This window comes from Heterocephalus glaber, unplaced genomic scaffold (assembly GCF_053883595.1).
Source record: "Heterocephalus glaber isolate CG9 unplaced genomic scaffold, H.glaber_assembly_v1.0 deba00001733, whole genome shotgun sequence".
Taxonomy (NCBI): domain Eukaryota; kingdom Metazoa; phylum Chordata; class Mammalia; order Rodentia; family Bathyergidae; genus Heterocephalus; species Heterocephalus glaber.
This window is the reverse complement of record NW_028258444.1, coordinates 9,194,917-9,209,970: the sequence shown is the minus strand read 5'-3', so window position 1 is coordinate 9,209,970 and position 15,054 is coordinate 9,194,917. Positions and strand designations below refer to the sequence as shown.

At 37.6% G+C, this 15,054-nt stretch overlaps 1 long non-coding RNA gene across 1 annotated transcript in view; it reads left to right on the top strand.

The window, feature by feature from the left end:
* LOC110347345 (uncharacterized) overlaps window positions 1-15,054 on the top strand; it is a 36,110-nt gene that overhangs the window by 16,954 nt on the left and 4,102 nt on the right. Inside the window, exon 2 of the long non-coding RNA XR_002391922.2 lies at window positions 12,680-12,736. This is a non-coding gene — a long non-coding RNA (uncharacterized LOC110347345). The remainder of the gene's footprint in view (window positions 1-12,679; window positions 12,737-15,054) is intronic.

The following is a 15,054-nucleotide window of genomic DNA, read 5'->3' as shown; positions in this document are numbered from 1 at the left end:
GGATGTCTTTCCATTTTCTGATATAGTCTTCAATCTCTCTTTTCATAGTGCTATAGTTTTCAGAGAAGAGGTCTTTGATTTCTTTTATTAGGTTGATTCCTAGGTATTTCACTTTTGTGGATGCTATTGTGAAAGGAATTGTTTGCCCTATTTCTCTCTCAGTGTGTCTGTTGTTCGTGTAGAGGAAAGCTATTAATTTTTGTGTATTGCCTTATATCAAGCTACCTTACTGAATTTGGTTATTAAGTCTAGAAGAGTTGGTGGAATTCTTGGGGTCTCCTATATAGAGTATCATGTCATCTGCAAATAATGACAATTTAACTTCATCATTTCCTATCTTTATTCCTTTTATTTCTTTCTCTTGTCTAATTGCTGTGGCTAATGTTTCCAAAACTATATTGAACATGAGTGGTGATAGTGGACACCTTTGTCTTGTTCCTGATTTTAGTGTGAAGGATTTCCATTTTTCACCATTTAGTATGATATTATAGGCTGTTGATTTTTCATGGATGGCTTTTATCAGATTGAGGTAGAGACCATCTATTCCAATTTTTTGTAGGGTTTTTATTATAAATGCATGTTGGATTTTGTCAAATGCTTTTTCTGCGCCTATTGAGATGATCATATGGTTTTTGTCCTTGTCTCTATTGATATATGGTATTACATTTATTGATTTGCATATGTTGAACCATCCCTGCATCCCTGGGATGAATCCTGCTTGGTCAGGGTATATGATCTTTTTGATGATCTTCTGCATTCTGTTTGTCAGTATCTTATTAAGAATTTTTGCATCTATTTTCATTAGTGAGATTGGACTATACTTCTCTTTTTTGGTTGGGTCTTTCTCTGCTTTGGGGAACAAGGTGATGCTTGCTTCTAGGAATGAATTTGGGAGTATTGCTTCCCTTTCAATTTCATTGAACAGTAGTGGCAGTAGTTCCTCTCTCATTATCTTGTAGAATTCAGCAGTGAAGCCATCAGGCCCTGGGCTTTTCTTAGCTTGTAAGTTATTAATTAGGTGTTCAATATCATTGATTGATATTGGGTCATTTAGAATTTTCAGGTCTTCTTTGTTCAACTTTGGTCATTTATACATATCTAGGAATCTGTCCATTTCTTCTGTGTTTTCCATCTTATTGGCATATAGGTTCTCGATGTAGGTAACAATGATCCTCTGGATTTCTACTGGGTGCATTGTAATTTCACCCTTTTCATTCATAATTGCATGGATTTGGGCCTTTTCTTTCCTTTTTCTGATAAGGTTGGCTAAGGGTTTGTCAATTTTGTTTATTCTTTAGAAGAACCAACTCTTGGCTTCATTGATTTTTTTGTATCATTCTCTTAGTCTCCATTGCATTGATTTCTCCTCTGATCTTTATAATTTCCTCCCTTGTATGAGCTCTGGGTTTGTCCTGCTCTTCTTTTTCTAGAAGCTTGAGGTTCAGCACCAGGTTGTTTAATTGGGCTCATTCTGTTTTCCTAATATGCGTATTCACTGCTATGAATTTCCCTCATAAGACTGCTTTCATTGTGTCCCATAGATTCTGATATGTTGTATTGTCATTGTCATTTAATTGTAGGAACTGTCTAATTTCTTCTTTAATTTCCTCTGTGACCCATTGGTTATTCAGAAGTGTGCTTTTCAATTTCCATGTGTTTATGAAATTACAGCAGTTTGTTTTGCTATTGATCTCCAGTTTCATCGCAGTATGGTCTGATAATATACAGGGGATAACTTCAGTTCCTTTGCACTTACTTAAACATGTTCTATGAGTGACTATGTGGTCTATTTTGGAGAACAACCCATGTGTAGCTGAAAAGAATGTGTATTCTGGTTTTGTGGGATGGAACACTCTGTAAACATCTCTTAAGTTCATTTGCCCAAGAGTTTGATTGAGTTCTAGTGTTTCATTGCTTATATTTTTGTCTAGTTGATCTATCTCTTTGTGACAGTGGTATATTGAGGTCCTCCACTACTATTGTAGTTCTTATTTGATTTTTCATGTCCCTTAGTATTTGTTTTAAATAGTTGGGCACACTATTGTTTGGTGCATATACATTTACAATTGTCATCTTTTCTTCTTGGATTTTTCCCTTTAGAAGGATGTAGTGGCCTTCTTTTTCTCTCTTATTCAGTGTTGGTTTGAAATCTGTTTTATCTGCAAGGAGGATAGTTACTGCAGGGTTTTTTCAGGTTTCTGTCACATGGAGTATTGTTTTCTACACTTTAACTTTCAGTATATGAGTTTCTTTTTGAATTAAGTGTGTTTCTTTATGCAGCATATTGATGGATCTTTCTTCTTGACCTGTTCTGGCAGTCTTTTTCTTACAATTGGTGAATTGAGACCATTATATTGGTGGTTATAAGTGATATGTATTGACTTATTCTTATTCTAACCTTTTCCTGTTATTGGATTTTCACTCTTTGCATTTAATTTCTTGTCTTGGCTGATGGATTCATTTTGCTGAGCTTCCTTGGACTGTGATCTTCATTGTTTATTCCTAGGATATTGTTTAAAATTTTTTGGAATGCTGGTTTGGTGTTCATGAAGTTCCTCAGGTGTTCTTTGTTATGAAATATCTTATTTTTCCATAGATTTTGAAAGATAGTTTTGTAAGGTACATCAATCTGAATTGGAGGTTGTTTTCTTTTAAGGTTTGAAATACTTCACTCCAGGCTCTTCTTACCTTGAGGGTTTGTTTTGAGAAGTCTGCTGTCAATCTGATGGGCTTTCCTTTGTATGTGATTTGTTTCTTTTCTTTACTGCTTGTATGATTTAGTTGTTCTGTTAAGTTTCTGGACTCTTAACTATTATATGCCTAGGTGTAGTTCTTTTATAATCATGGCACATTGGAGTCCTATATGCCTCACCTATCTACCTGTTAAATTTTCCCCTGCTTGGGAAATTTTTTGCCATTAGTTCTGTGAATAGGTTTTTATGTCCTTTGCACTCTCTCCTGTTTTTTTATTGACTCCAGTCAATCTTGTTATTCTTCTTTGCATCATCTAGCATCTGCTGTATTGATTTCTCCTGGTCCCTATGTTTCAGAAATTTTTCTTTTTCTGGTCATTAATTTCAGTCCTGTCTTCTATGTCTGATATTCTTCCCTCACATTGGCTCATTCTGCTGCATAAAATTTTCAGTGGAGTTTTAAAAACTTTTTTCATTAATTTCATGTGTACATTTTATGTATACAATATAATGACATTCATCATTGGAAATTTGTACCTTTAATGGAGTTTTAAAATCTTCTGGATATCTGTTTGCATCTGTTTTATGGGTTCCATTTGTTTCCTATGCTGGGATTCTATCATATTTCTCAGCTTCTCTATTTTTTTTTAAATTTGTGCTGCTCTAGAGTTATTAATCATATCTTTCACTATGGACACAGTCTCTGGTGTTAAATGAGAAATAATTTCTGATTTTATTTTTTTCAGATCCTCTTTTATTGTCAGTTCTGGGAATCCAGGTAGTTGAGTATCAGATTGTTCCATCTCGTTGCCCCTTGGGGCTGTTTTAGGTAATCTGGAAGTCTGATTTTGAGTGTTTTTTACATGTCTACTCATTTCAACAAATGCATCCTGCTGCACCTTTATTGAGGTGATTCTTTGCTTGCCCAGTGGTTTCTAAATTCTCAGCAAGCCTCAGAGAGGCCTTTTCTCTGCTGCTCACCACTGCACCAATTCCTGGGTTTGGAATAGTGGCCTTCTGGACCCCTGAGTTGCACTGTTGTCCAGGTGGGGTTCTGGCTGGGGCCTGTGCACACTTAGGATGGTGTCTGTGCATGCCTTTGGCAGGGTCCTGCCCCTTACATAGCTGTTGTCTGGGAGGACCTTTGGGTGGGGTCTGTGCACTGCAGTCACTGGTATCTGAGTGGGTTTCTCACTGGAGCAGCATGCACTTACTGATGGTATCTTGACAAGCCTCTGGATGTACCCTGTGTGCTTGTGCAGGTGTTTTCCAGGTGGGCCTTTGGCCAGTGGTGTCTGGGTAGGGCCCTGGCTGTGACCTCTGTGCCTGCACAGCATTTTTCTGGGCAGGTCTTTGGCTATGGCCTGTGTGCCCAATCTGCTTTTGTTTGTGGAGGGCCCTGGCTTGGGTTTTGTTTCTTGATTCATTCTGTCAGTCTGTGTGTTTTGATTGGAGAATTGAGACCATTCACATTGAGAGTTATTCCTGAAAGCAGCTGACTTATTCCTGTCATTGCATTATTTTCCTATTGCTGATTTCTTCATTGTTTCCCATTTTGCTTAGCTGATCATCCCAGTCTGTGTATTCATTCTTTTTGACATATTAACATTGTTGGCTTCACAATCTTTTTCTAGGATATCCCTAAAATGTTTTTATAATGCTGGTTTGTTGATCATGAAATTTTGAGGTGCTTCTTATCATGGAAAGACTTTATTGGTCTAACAACTGTAAAAGAAATTTTGCTGCTTTCAAAACCTGGGCTTGGAAGTTGCTATCTTTTAGGGCTTGAAACACTTCACTTCAACCCTTCCTGGCTTTTAAAGGTTGTGTGAACAAGTCTACCATGATCCTTATTGGTTTATCTCTAAATGTGATTTATTGCCTTTCTCTAGCAGCTTTCAAAATGTTGCCCCTGTGATAGACATCTGAAACTTTAAGTAGGATGTGGAGTGGGTGAGGTTCTCTTTTGTTCATGGCTATTTGGGGTTCTCTGTGCTTCACTCATCCAAATGTTTCTTTCTTTTTCTTTCTTTCTTTCTTTCTTTTTTTTTTTTTTTTTTTTTGTACCTTGGGTTAAACTCAGGACCTTGGGCTTTCCAGGCAGATGCAGCACCACTGAAGTACATCCCCTGCCCTATATGTTTATTTCTTTCCATTTATTTGGGATATTTTCTGCCACTAATTCTGGGAGCAGGTTTTTATGGCATTTGTGGTATCTTCTGATTTTTCACTTATTCCAACTATACTTAGATTACGTTATCCAATTATCCTTATCCTTCATTGCATCTTCTAGAATTTTTAAATCCATTTTTCATGTTCTCTTGTTACTTTTAATGTGACTCTGAGTACTTGGTCTGTGAAGGCATGATTATCTTCTAGGTCTGAGATTCTGTCCCCACATTGGTTGGTTCTACTGCCTATACTTTCAGTATGATTTTTCATCTTCTGTATTTCTGATTGAAACTTTTTCAAAACATCTTATTCTTTGGTAAACTGATCATTCATGTTCCCTCTTGTTTTGTTTAGCTTGTCTAGCTTTTTATTAGTGTCTTCTGAAAGCTTCTGTATCTTTTTGGTTACTATTTCCATTATATACTTTTAGTTATACCATCTCTAATTCCAGCAAGTACTTTTTTGGGCTGCTTTATAACCTTCTCTCCTACCCTTTCAATTAATTTTGGTGTATAGCTTATGCTTTTCCACCCTTAAGTACTCCCTGGATTGGCTCCAGGGGACTTGGGAGTTTTGGGATCCATTTTGTTGCTTTTCTTCTCATGTGTTTGTTGTTTTTGTTTTTGCTTGTTTTGTTTTGTCCTAAGGTTTGTGGATGCTCATAGTCCAAAGACTTTGTTATTTGTACAGAGATCTTTTTAGTTGGTTTTCAGTGATGCTTTGGACATGTTTAACTATAGTCACTTACCGTAGACCCAAGATCCAACCACCTTGGTCAGTTTGAAAGGTGATGATGTTGTGTAGTTAGCCTAGCATGAAATTTCTCTGGGAATGTACTCTAGTATTGTTAGTGTCACAAAAGTAATGTAAGTGTTGGCTTACAGGGAGACAGCAAAAAGTATGTGACCCTTTTAATATCAAGCAAACCAGGTACATTGATATTACCCAAGACAAAATATATATTAACATACCATGAAAACCAGTTATGTACCACTCTTAATCTTAGAGAAAAAAATCAGCAATTATGAGATAAAGAATTAATGTAATCCTTAGTGGTATTGAGTAATAGCTAGAATGTGCTAATTGTGACAACTGCATCTTTGCTAATGGTAGAAAAGAAGTTGATGGTAATTTTACAATTAAGCACCAAAAGATTAACAAAGCTTTATGTTTGTACTATTAAAAATATAGGATTTGGGAGTGGGGAAATGCAAGAGAAAAACTTTGAAACCTTAAACTCTATAATATAAGAAGAAGGAAAGAAAAATGTTCCAAGGGATCTTATTGGGAAATAGAAGGATATGTATAGAATTAGATAAAAATAGGTGAAAAACTTAGCAAAAAAAAAAGAAGATAAAATAAAAAGAGGCAAAAAAAAAAAAAAAAAGAAATTGTGTAGATAGTGAAAATAAGAGAAAAACCCTTAAGAATAGAAAACTTCAAAAGAAGAGAGAAGAGAAGAGAAGCAGAAAAAGAGATTAGAAGCAAGGCAGGGGACAAAGGAAGATCACCTCCAGGAAACTGATGACAATGAAAGGAAGGAAAGAAAGAAAGAAAAAAATATAAGAATAAAATCAACCCCCCCCCAAATCTAAATACAATGTTCCTAGTATAGAAAAACACAAAATAAACAACAAAACCAAAAAGAAAAAAAAGGATAAAAAACAACCCAACCAAATGAATATTCAAATGTATGATCAACTTCCAGGGGACAATCCTGGGGGAAACATCCAATTCAAGACATGTCCCTGGGTCTCCTTGGCAAAGAAGACAGTCAAAGTCCAGGTCTGCAATGTACACAGTCACCAGCAAGCAGGAAGTAGGACCAGAGTGGGAGTGCTACCCCTAGGGATTTCAAATTCACAGAGACTCAGGCTGAACCTGGCCTCTGGGTGTGGGGCCCATTTAAGCACTCTGGGTATCTCCTGACCATGGCTCTCTAACCATGGATGTCTCCCATGACTGACCTTCACTCAATCACTCTGGGAGTATGAAGCTGGAAGCCCTGAAATAAAGCCAACCCATGGCTGCTCTGAGGCACAAGCTTAGTCAGTCCCCTCCCTGGTGTGATGTCTGAGTGTTTATTTCAGGGAATATGGCAAGTTCTTGGCCTGGAGTCACTCACCGACTTGTAACTCACAGCATCTGCTGGTCTGTTCCACTGCTGCCTTTCTCCCTGAGGGATTTTGGAAACCCCTACTTTCACTGTGTCTCCTGTAAAATTCAGCCCTACTTTCTCACAAGCCATAAGCCAGGAGCCAGGGAGAAAGTGCAGATTGCTCTTTTCTTTTTCTGCATTATCTCCTGTCTCTTCAACTTCTCTGCAGGCCAAAACTTTCCCATCAAATTATTCCTGAGTCCCAGGACTCCACCTCTCTCCTTTTTTTTTTTTTCCTCTCTCCTTCTTTTCTGCCTGAGGTTATTACTTTCCTGAGAGAGCCTGATTTGTTGCTGCTTACCACTCTGCCATTTTCCCAGAAGTCCAAATGACTACTTGCTCCAGCTAAGTCCTTCTTCATAGTTTTCAATATCTCCCAGTAGCACTACCAGCTTTGAACCAAGCCATCAACACATGAGACCTTGGGAGATATGCCAGACTGAAACTCTAACACAGACTATAAATAAGAGAATCATTCTTTATCTATCACCTGTTAGGGTTTGACTTTGATATATGTTGGGGTAGACTTGGATGAGCTAAACCTGACTAGTGACCTTTGACTTTTCTGTACTTGGACTGAGCTACATAGCCATACCCAATCCTTTTTTACATTTTTTATCATGAGACAGAATCTCACTAAATTGTTCAGGCCGGGGTCAAACTTGAACCTCAATAACCCAAATACTTGCCCACTTAGTACCCTTTCAAAATTTCCATACTCTTTCTTCATTCTCTTTCATTCTCTTTTCTTTTCTTCTCCTTCAAATGAGCATTTTCATATAGCCTATCTTCCAGCTCACTAATTCTTTGTTTGGTATGATCTATCCTACTATGTATACCCTTTGTTTTGTTTTGAATTTAGCTCAGTATATTTTTTTTGCATCTCAATTATTTCCACTTGATTTATTTCCTTCCATGTCTGTTAAGTTTTCCTGTTAGGCTATTGAAGCATTTCCCTGTTCCTGAAGCTCATGGAGTCTCTTTAAAACAGCCCTTCTATGGGCCAGGGATTTAGCTCTACCTCAGTGGTTTCACCGCCTGCCTTGCAAGTGCAAGGTCCCAAGTTTGATCCCCGGTACCAAAAAAAAAAAGCAAGTAAAACAGCCCTTCTAAATTCTTTTTTTTTTTTTTTTTTTTTTTTTGGTACTGGGGATCAAACTCAGGTCCTGGCTATTTCTTTCTTTTTTTTGGTACTGGGGATCGAACTTGGGACCTTGTGCTTGCAAGGCAGGCAACAGAACCACTGAGCTCAATCCCCAGCACCCACTTCTAAATTCTTGATACCAGAGTTTTTCCTCACTTGTTACTATTTGGTCATTTTTTTGCATCTTATTTTAACTGTTAGGTGAGGCCAGGGGTCTATGAAATTTCTTGATACTTGTTGATGTCCTAAATCATCTGAAAATTAAAGAATTAGATTTTTTTTTCCATTTTTGTATTCTGCCTGTATTTATAGGTGTGGCTTTCTTTTCAGAAATTCTAAGGAGGCTGTTTTCTGTCATTCTGGATCATTTCTACTATTTCATCAATAGATGACATCCTAATTTCACATTTTTCTGGGAATTTTCTGTTATTGTTCTTGCTGTTTCATCAGTAGAGGCCAATCCAAGCCTAGGTTTGTCCTAAATCAGCACCTGTATGTTATTTAGCATAAATTAGTGGAATATCTAAATAGTGAGTCTGTCCTTGAATGTTTCTTTCTAGGGCTAGTGCAGACCCAGGCCTTTACTCTGTGGTCACTGATCTGTAGTCAGGCACTATGGTATTCTGCTCCTCCCTGTCCAGAATCACCATGGAGAAACCACCATGGGTTCCTGTGTCATTCCAGTGGCCACCCACACCATCAAACTGTCACAGTGAGAGACCACAGTTTGCTGGGAGCAATGCAGCACATGATAGGTTCTAAGCCTGCCTGCTGCTTAGATGGATTCATGACCCAATCTTACTACAGTCAGCCACAGGTAATGTTGGGCAGAATAGAAATCTGACAGACTGGGGCCAAGTTTCTGCATCCAATACCCAGGCTGTTCCAGGGACTCTGTCCACAGGTGCATCTAGGACCCCAAGGCCAAGTCCTGTAGTAGCTTTCATCCCATACTCCCCAGCAAGTGGAGTCTTGCTCTCCTCCTTTGCCTGGAGTTGGAGACAGAGTGATACAGGCAACTCTATCCTTCTCCCTTCTTCATACATGGTGTCTTTTCTTATTGTACTAAAACCAAGAACTATCATCTCTTTCCTGGTTTCCTTAGTTCTTGTGACAGTAATTTGTTCTTAAAGGGCTGTTGAAATTGATGTGTCCATGGGGAGACAATTACTGAAGAATGTTAGCCACCATCTTTGATGCCATTTTATTTAGCCTAAAGATATAGTTTAATATAAAAAGAATGGCCAGGCCGAATGCAAACAATTCTCCATAAATAGTTTAAAAAATTTTTTTTAATTAAATAACTTATTATCAAACACACATACAAAAAATTAAAACCACTCAAAGAAGAACAATGCAAGAGGAAAAAACTATAATAATATTCCAATACAGTAGAACTCAACCAAAACAAAACTGAAAAGCACTTAAACATTTTTCCATACAACTTAGAAAAGCATCTCAAGCACCAACAAGACACCAGAGGACGTGATTTATTTCAGAAAGTTCCCCAAAACCAACATTGAACAAATAATGATCTGGGAAAAAAACTCCAGGTAGTTAGCAGACTCTACATAAGCCAAACTTCTCCCTAATTTAAATTTCGATACAGTCATATGACATGCAATGGAAACACAATCTGAGAAATATGTTATTAGGCCACTTCATCCATGTGTATCCTTAATTACACCTTCAGTTTCTCACACTAGAGAAACTATTCGGTATTTACACATATGTGTCCTATTTATTTCACTTAAGAGGATGGCCTCAGTATGCATCCATTTAGCTATAAATGCCTGTAGTTTCTTGTTCTTTATGGCTGAGTAGTATTTCATTTTATTAAAAAGCCACATCTTCTTTATCCAGTCTCCAGTAGATGGGCACTTGGGCTGTTTCCAAGCTTTTGCTATTATGAACTGTGCAGCTATAAACATGGGTGCACGTATATCGCTGTGGTAAGATTCTTTTAATTCTTTTGTGAAGATACCCAGCAGGGGGATACCTGGGTCGAATGGGACCTCTAAGCCTAGGTCTTTCAGGTATCTCCATACTGATTTCCACAGTGGTTGCACCAATCTGCACTCCCACCAACAATGGAGAAGGGTTCCTTTCTCCCCACACCCCTGCCAGCATTTGTTATTAGATGATTTCTTAATAGCAGCCATTCTTTCTAAGGTGAGGTGGAATCTCAGTGTTGTTTTCATCTGCATCTCTTGAATGACCAGTGATGTTGAACATTTTTTCGTGTATTTATTTGCTGCTTTTACTTCTTTGTTTGAGAAATGTCTGTTCATTTCAGATGCCCTCCATGAATAGTTTTTAAAAAACAACTTTTCACAATAACTAATCTTTGATAATAATTTCAGAGCATATGTTTCATTATAAAAATATATCTTTGAAGTGTAGTCCTATGTAAGTAATTGAATTAACTGGTTGTCTTTGATTTCATCATTCAATATTCAACACATATTTATAATTATCTAGTATATGCTAAGTCCCTTCTAGGTATTGGAGATAGAGCTACTGAATAGAAATACAAGCTTCCTGCCAAGTTCAGAACACTTATATTCCAGAACAAAGAACAAATAAACGTATTAGAGATGACTGAAATTAAAAATATATGTAAGGTTACCAAGTACACAGATGCAGATAAGCAGTGACTAATATATCCTTTTCTCTCTACCTGTATTCTATATAATAGTAGAAATATTGAGTTTTAAAAGTGTTCTGACAAAATTATAACTCTAGATTTTAAGGATTAACCATCAATTTTTTTCACTAATTTTATGATTGGATCACTTATTTGAAGTTGCTAAAATGATATCATTGACATATAGAAAACTATCTTCATGGGGGCCGGGGATTTAGCTCAGTGGTTCCAGCACCTGCCTCAAAAGTGCAAGTTCCAGAGTTCGATCCCCGGTACCAAAAAAAAAAAAAAAAAAAAAACCAGAAAACTATCTTCATTATATAAAAAAGTGAGAGAAAGGAATGAAAGATAGGGTCATAGATGAGGCTTCATACATGGAACTCATTTCAAAGCTACTATCACAGACTTGAATCCACAGGGTGGGCTCATTTCTGCATTCTTCCTCATTCAGTCCTCAGGCCCCAATCCTACAAACCATTGGGGATCTTAGAAAATGATGCTAACTCCCCCATGAGAAATACAGGTTAGGTTCCCTTGGAATAGACTCTGAGATGAAGATTTACATGAAACAGTCTTCTTATAGAATGCTCTTGGAATCCAAATTGGAGGGAGGAAGGCAGATGGACAGACAGACTGGGTGGATGCAAAAGTCAAGACAATATGCTTCTTCATTGAAAGTCTCTACCAACCCTGTAGGTAGCGCTTAGACTCAAGTTGGAGTGAGTGAGAGAGATTAGACTTTTCTTCAATCACTGGATGCTCCTCTTTCTCCAGAAGCAGGAGGTAACAGAATGTGTGGCTCTTTTCAACCAAGGCCATTCCCCTAAGGAGGCTGACAACTGAAAGCAATCTTCTGACAGTACTCTGGATGCCTGGGAAATATATACTTTATATCTGATGGGAAATCTAGGCAGTGAATCTCAGTATTTCCTGCAATAATCTTAATTTGGTGGTGACTCAAATCTCAGCTTCTGCTCTGGATGTTTCTGTTACTAAGGGGAGCGATATGCCCCCTAGAACTTGGTTTGCAAATATTTATTTGGCTACCTAATTTTGTGATCTATGGACCAGAACTCTCTGAAGATGAAGTTGATATATATATGTATTTTTACAAAGATACCCAATGTAGTTCATAGACTTTAATTTTGGAATTATTGTTCCATAGGTAGCCGTGCCTCTGTAATTTTGGCCAATGGGATGTTAGTGGAGATCTATGTACAGCTTCTGGGTCTTGCCCTTAATAAGCAGGAGTATACACTCCCTGTTTTCCAATTCTTCTTTCTTAAAAACTGGAATGAGATAATAGATACAGCAAACCATTATAAGTCATCAAGATAGAAAGTATATATTGAGAATGGCAGAACAAATAGGTGGAAGATGCTAGTAATAGCCATACCTGGTCTGATCACCTACCCAGTCTTGTGAATGAAAGAGAAATAAATTTTTATCTCTCTTGAATTACAGTTACTTTGGGGTTTCTGTAATCTATTTAAATCATAATAATACAGAGATAATGAGCCCTTACCTTTGAAGGACAGGCTTTTGTACTTTGTTTACCTACACCAGGAAATGGACCCATTTGATTTTGGAAATAAGATCTTTTGTAGGTCCATTCACTGGATGATGTAAAAATTACTAATTCTTGAGAACTGATCAAAGCAACAGCTGTTCAGATTATCAATATTTCAATATAATCTATACCAATCAAATGGTTCTGGAAGAATCTACAGCAGAAAAATAAAATGTAGTGAGGTCAAATACAAGTTCTAATATAATTATAGCAATAGAGCCTTCTGGGGGTTTTGAGCAAGATCAAGCCACTTTTTGGAGCAGCTATTCTACTTTTTTTCGTTTGTTTTTTTCAGTACCAGGGATGGAACTCAGGACCTTGCATTTGTGAGGCAGGCGGCAGAACCACTGAGGTAAATCCCCAGCCAGCTATTCTACTTTTTAACAAATAGCCTTCTTCAGTAGTGCAATAACATATCACCATGAACCAGAACAGCTCATCCTGGACCTGACCATGAGCTTGTCTACATGGCTATGAAATTATAAATTTGAAGCAGCAATCCATGAATCTAAAGTCATATATACAGGATAGGTCTCACTTGGAACCATTCAAGTCTCAAAGGTGCAAGTAAGATCCATGAGATGATTTCTTAATGCCCACAGCGTGCTACCACTATATGGCTACCGCATTTCTCTAAATTTGTCCTTTGTTCACTTTTGCTCAAAGGAGGTAGTGTGGTTTAAATACGATTTGTCCCCACCAAAGCTTATGCTGAGGTTTAAGTCCTAGGGAGTTGAAAGGTGGAGTCTAATCGTAGATATCTTGATCTTGGAGGCAGAACCTGCACAAATACATTAATGCTGACATGTAGGAGCAAACAAGTGAACTCTCACAGGAGTGAGTTCTCACATTCATGGGGCCGAGTTAGTTTCTGTGAAGATGGACTGTTAAAGACATTAAGCCTCTTTGTGATAAGGCTTTCATGTGATACCATCAGCCATGTTGTAGCACACAAGACCCACATCAGACACAACCACCTGATCTTGAATGTCTATATCTCCAGAACTAGGAGCTAAATAAATCTTTCCTTATTAATTATCCAATCTCAGATATTCTGTTAGAGCAACAGAAATGGACTAAGTCAGAGTAGTTGCTTATGTCCCTTTGACACAGGGTGAAGAGTCAAGGTTGATATTGTATGACCCTATTATCAGTAAAAAGTGAGCCATGCAGGATTACAACCTAAGGGGAAACATAAAAACTACCATCAAAGAAAATTATCTGCTGGGGATTTAGCTCAGTGGTTCTGCCACCTGCCCAGCTAGTGCAAGGACCCGAGTTCAATCCCTGGTACCAAAAAGAAAAAAATTGTCTTTGGCCATTGTGCATGCTAGAAGTCAGATTGGTTTGAGTTCAGGATTTACACTGGTTCTGAGAAGTAGCAAATTTGTATAAACAGCTAAGGATTGAAAAGAAAGAAATTGGCGGAGGATGCCAAGAAGAGGAAGGGTTAGGGTAATCCGGAACTGATCTGGGCCTGAACATAAGTAAGCAGCTGCTCATCCAAGATGCCCTACCAGGTATTTTGATGGTAGAATTTCAATGAATGTGAGTTAACTTTGATAACTTGTAGTTATCAGAAAGCCTTCTCTTTTTGCCGAGTAGTTGCTAAATGAGGTTAATGAATACAATAACAATTGTGGCAGGGATAGAGGTCTTGCATGGGCTCAGCAGCCTAAATTTCCTCCCCTGAAGTCATTTGAATACCACTGTGCCAGTGATAGAATGCTTTTTCCTTATTGTTATTGTCATGGAGTGCTAGTCATCAAGTAACTAATCTTTTTCTGGTGAAAAGAGGACAGTATTTGTTTTCTGAAGTAACCAATTATTGATTTGTATTTTTTTCTTTTGTCTAATATCTTTTGGCAAGCACTGCTATGGAATTATTGAATAATCCATAACACTGCTATCAAATCTTGTACACACTGCTTCCAATCAAGGAATTTATTTCCAAGAAAAGAAAGGTAACAGGGACATACAGCATTATTGCCTAATTTTTCAGATGGTAGATCTTAAATTTGGCCTATGGACCATACAATTCTGACAGTAGCTGAGGGATATGAACTTGTGAGATGGTATACCAATGGCAGGATGTAACATACTAGCTTAAACAGAAATCAATATTGACATTATCTGTCATGTCCTAAAATTCTCAGCTCACTACTTGGGGTTTTTCATAATTCTAAATTAAGCCTTGCAAAGTAGAAGAGGTTATTGTTATATCATCTGAGATGATCAATTCTGACTATCAAAGGAAAATAGAGTAGCTACCCCAGTAAGGTGTAAAATGTAGGTACATTGTTGGCTCTATGTTCTACCATTCACTGAGATGAACGATATCTCTCCCTCCTTTGGATTATCTAGGATTCAAACTCTTTATAGTTTTTCCACCTGATTAACTGCAGTATGTTATGAAAGGAAGAAAAATTTAGAATCAGTGACAAGAATAGAGGAAAGTCTCAAAGGCCTTGAGACTGTCTGTTGAAGTGACATCAGTAATGGCCACCTTTATAGAGTTATTTTCCATCTTTGGTGGCAGTTATCAATATCCTAATGAACCAGTTTTCCACCCACCATTGGACATACAATGCTCGATGATGGTGAAATTTAAATTTTCTCCAAATGATACAGAAAAGTGAGGGGTAGTACATAAATGGGTTGAAGTCAGTC